We start from the raw sequence: 4,719 nt of genomic DNA, 5'->3' as shown, positions 1-4,719 counted from the left end.
CATGTACTGTGAGNGGGGGGGGGGGGGGGGGGGGGGGGGGGGGGGGGGGGGGGGGGGGGGGGGGGGGGGGGGGGGGGGGGGGGGGGGGGGGGGGGGGGGGGGGGGGGCTTTATATCCGACGTTTTGGTTTCGACTCGATCGCAGGTACATAATTCATCTAGCGTGTAGCATTGTCGGCGACTTCATTAATACAAATGGCGTCTGCTGAATTTTACCCAACCACCAGCTTCCACCAGTGAAATGGCATTTGCTATATCCCTCACACGTTTTAGTGCCCGGTACACATACCATCCACGCACAAATGTGTATCTATTCGCCGCGGGTTGTGCCATCTTTTTTTCAAAAAAACATATTTTTCTACTCCTTGTCGACTTTCATGAGGGCGTCTTTCCGCAATAACATATTAATAACGTACGGAAGACTTATCGGCGGATAGCCTCGACCCCGGATCAACTCCGGGGCTGGACTCCGGTCGTTATTGTGGTTCCAGTAGTTTTGGCGGAGGGGGGAGGGGGGGATGGGACTGTCCGATTCCATGCGACTTTTAAGCGCCGTTAAGGGAGCGCGGTACAGTCATCTGAAAAATTGATGTCAGTGGTTGCTGGGGGGGGATTTACAGCGCGGAAAAATCAGTGTCAAATCGGGTACATATGGAATCGTTGGACATTTCCAGGCGGTAGCCTCTGATTTTAGGGAGGATGGTGCTCGGGGAGTTGAGGGATGAAATATTGAAAATTTGAGGTTACGAGAGGGGAGACTTGTGAGAATTTTTTATTATTCGCGCCAGCAATTGTAATAATACATTGATTATTCGGTTTTTCAATTTTTATTCGAGCTATCGCTTTCAGACTATTATTTTTCTCATTTTTTTAAATTGCAAATCTTGAAATTTTGAGATTATGTCAGGCATTTCCCGGAATTCCCTCATTTTGTCCAGTAATTCAGGCGAAACGGTAAAACGGTTCAAGTCAATTTTGATTATTGGTCAGTTTTTAATGAATATCTCAGAATCCTAGGCAGTTATCGAAATGTTTGTCAGAATCTTTTTTGTAGCTTTCAATTTGGTCCATAAAAAAGGTCGTGACGACAATTTTGCTATCTCTCTTATATTCGGAGATATTGTCTGAAAACTCAACTGAGAGGTTCAGACAAAATCATCAAAATTTTGAGGTTATGTGAGGGTAAAGCTCCGTCGGCCATAGCCGTGAGCAATGAAGCAGTCGAGAAACGAGACTTTTGTTTCGAATTCAAGTCATATTTATTTTCTTTTTTTTTCTCATTTTTTTTAGCAATTGTATATAATCAGCGTAACAGTACAATGGCGATCAGAACAGCAACTGCCCTCTCCTCATCCAGTGGTTCTTCATATTTTCTATTAGACAGTGATTTATCTACGAGGCAGATGCAGTCCTGTTCGCTTTTGGATACATACATCAGGATCATTTGTTGTTCTTCTCGGTAAATAATTGATATATTACAAAATGAAAGAAATAAGACGAATTATTTCCCTTTTTCTTTCAACGTTCACACAAAAAAACGCACAACTACCATTAAATCGTAGTTTATCGCTCACTTCAGAGTGAACCTAAATAACCTAATTACGTATAGTACAAGTGGAGCGATTAGAGGGCTCATTTTTTTTAACTCGGAGATCCGCAAAATAAATAATTATTAAAATTACAGTCCTCTTAGAAATACTGCATTTTTTAAACTTTTCAACTACGTTTCACTGGTTTCATATTTTTTTCGTTATTTTATTTGCATTCTTTTTACGATGTTCGGGCATGCTGAGAGAATAATAAAACCACTAAATTTGTTTTTCAATGTATTCTTCGATCTATCAAAAAACCCTATACAAAATTTCAGATCGATCGGGAGCTTGATAACAACAGAAATAATTTATAAAGTTGTCACTTATACTTGAGGTCCGGAACATTGATGACTGGAGGGTGTCACCGGCATTATCAACAGTCGGTAATGTAGGACTCCCAACTTATCCATAACCTATTTAACCTCATGGGTAAGGAGAAAAAATAGAAATTATTTCTTTTGTTGAAAGAACTGTTTTGGTTTCTTAATAGATTGAAAAATATATTTAAGAATTAATTTTCAACGGTTTTTTAATTTTCTCTCGTCACGTCGTGTCATTTCAGCTCTTTATCGTCTCCATCCCAAGCCTTCTAGGCGCCTTCCGCGGCCGATGTCTCTTAGCTACTCGTATACAATCATTAACTAGAGTAAAATTACTGCAAGAGTATCGCCACGCATTGTTTTTCTCGTTCTCACTCATTCAAACAGGCGTATAGGTACTAAGTAGGTACGTACATTGTTATTTTCATTTTTTACGTCATACTTCAATCGAGGACGAGTTCAATTATTTTCCATCTGATTTCTTAAATAATTTTATATATATTTTCACAATTTTTTTTAAATATATAGATTTCATGAAAAAGATAGGCTGTTACGGAGGTTAAAAATTTCTGAGGGGTTGAGAAAAATTTATGGATTCTTGAATCTAGGCGGATTTTTGTTGGTAAAATTTATTTGATTCAAGACCAAATTTTTTTCAGTCTGTGTTTTGGAATTTTTTTACCCTCGTGGCTTTTCTGTTAAAAAAAAAAAAAATATTGTACACAAAAAAATATATTTTCGACCCTTATGACCCTTGTGACCCTTGAAAAAACGAAAAACAATGTTGGCCCTTATGACCCTCAAAAGTGGAAAAAAATGAACTTGAATCAATAAAAAATGGAATCAAAAAACTTTTCACCCGAAAGAATTTTTTTCTCTCCGTAAATTCGGACACATCGCGCACCCGTTATTCACATTAATCAATAGTTGTTGAGCCAATACGTCATAATATTGTTTACAACATAATCATAACAAAAAATTTGAACATGGATGTATATGCATAAATATACATATTCATATAATATTTAGCAACTTGATTGCAAGACACGCTTTCATCAATCTCCACCAGAATTACAGTTCTCCATTTGCGGATGAAATTAGAGGCTGACAAGTTCTCACGAAAATGGGAAATATGAGGATGGCCGTTGGTAAAAGCGTGTCCCCGCCGCGTATCGCGAGAAATAAAAAAAGTAATATACATAACAAAAATATAATAACAGCAGTCGTCGTATTGTCGCTCACTAACGGATACGCTAAACATGTGAACATTTCCTCCACTATCAAACGAATAATTACAATAATTAATTACGAAAAAAAAAACTGAACATTTTCATGACTTTGTACACCGATCTGTATATTATATAAATATATTTATTCACCGGGGAATAGTCGCGACATGCGATTATTTATTCTCTCAACATCACTTCCATTTCCTAAACAATGTTTCTAGATCCTAAATTTACTTACGAATTACTCGTAGACTTTTTCATTACGTATCTGAGTTTCGTGTGAGGATGACTCACTTTTACATTATTATCATAATTACGTATATTCGTTACGACGCGACTGGCAAATTTATTAATTTTTTTTTAAGTTTAATCTTTTTCACATCGTATATCTCCACCCGGACGATTATTTTTTTCCATTCGTTGCACGGTCCCGTTAATCAGGCGAAGGCCCAATAAAATTCACGACTAAAATTACAAAGAAATCTCTACGGATGCCGATGCACTAAACATGAACGTGAAAGAAAAAATTTTTTTTCCAATTTTTACTAAAGTAAAATGTAGATCTAGGACTATGAGAACTAGCGATGCTACTGTTGATCATTGCAGTTGTGAAAGTCGTGTGGATCGAATTGATCGCATGAGTTATTCAGCATTCCTAGGATTGTATCTCTCTCAATTATTAAAGTGATGTGTTTTGTGTCAGGTTTTTTCACTACGGGAGACTCCGGGGGGTTCAGTCACTCACCGGATGCAGCATCCAAAACGCCGCAACCGATTATGGTTTTTATTTTTTTTTACTATCGACGGATTTGAGATAGCGGCACATCGACACCTATTTGGCATTACAGAAACAGTTGGAGCAGCCTGCGACTCACCTGGAACAAAAAATTCCACGTGAAGAGGTTAGACGATTGGTTAATTGCGCGCAGACATGCTGCATGCGGAATGGAGGGGATTTTGTGAGGAAAAAAATGGGGTTTGACTCAAATTTTTAAATTTTTGTTTCTAATTTTTTTGGTGGGACCGAGCGTGGCGGATACCCCGGTGTGTTGGCGCGCCATTAGCAGCGCGTGGTGGCGCGCGCACACAGCACTACAAAATGGCGAAAAGGAGGGAAACGCTTGGCACTAAATTACTGACAATCGTTTCACATTATTAGGAGTCATAACTGTCACAAAATGACAATTAGATAAATATTGTTTTCATTTTCGCCAACATCCCATGATATTCCTTCGCTACTGAACATCAACGGAGATGAATCAGAATACGAAAAATCAAATTATTCATTACAAAATTCCCTACATTCTCCATGCGCCATGTCTCAATGACTCCCGAAAAAAACTGATCAAACCCCAAAATTAAAAATTCCACTCGTTCCATTGAGAAAGTTTTCGCCAGTGAAAAAAAAACGTAAAAATCCTCTCATATTTCGTGACATGGTGTGCCAAGCCAACCACGACCAAATATCCACCCGAATGTAGAAACACCATTACTCATCCTTACAGGCGAACGCGAAAAAGTTGTTTGTCCTGCGTCTCTCGGTCGTCGACGTAGCAAAACGAAATTCGAGATGTAAGAG

At 38.6% G+C, this 4,719-nt stretch overlaps 1 protein-coding gene across 1 annotated transcript in view; it reads right to left on the bottom strand.

Moving 5' to 3' along the window:
* Positions 1-2,730: 2,730 nt before the first annotated feature.
* Positions 2,731-4,719, bottom strand: part of LOC107039062 (homeotic protein ultrabithorax) — a 135,607-nt gene continuing 133,618 nt past the window's right edge. The window contains exon 4 of the mRNA XM_015258500.1: positions 2,731-4,015. The gene's annotated coding sequence lies outside the window, so the exon portion shown is untranslated. The remainder of the gene's footprint in view (positions 4,016-4,719) is intronic.

The sequence above is a fragment of the Diachasma alloeum genome, unplaced genomic scaffold (genome assembly GCF_001412515.2).
Source record: "Diachasma alloeum isolate Michigan unplaced genomic scaffold, Dall2.0 Dall_scaffold_00291, whole genome shotgun sequence".
NCBI classification, from domain to species: Eukaryota; Metazoa; Arthropoda; class Insecta; order Hymenoptera; family Braconidae; genus Diachasma; species Diachasma alloeum.
This window is presented reverse-complemented; position numbering and strand designations above follow the sequence as displayed.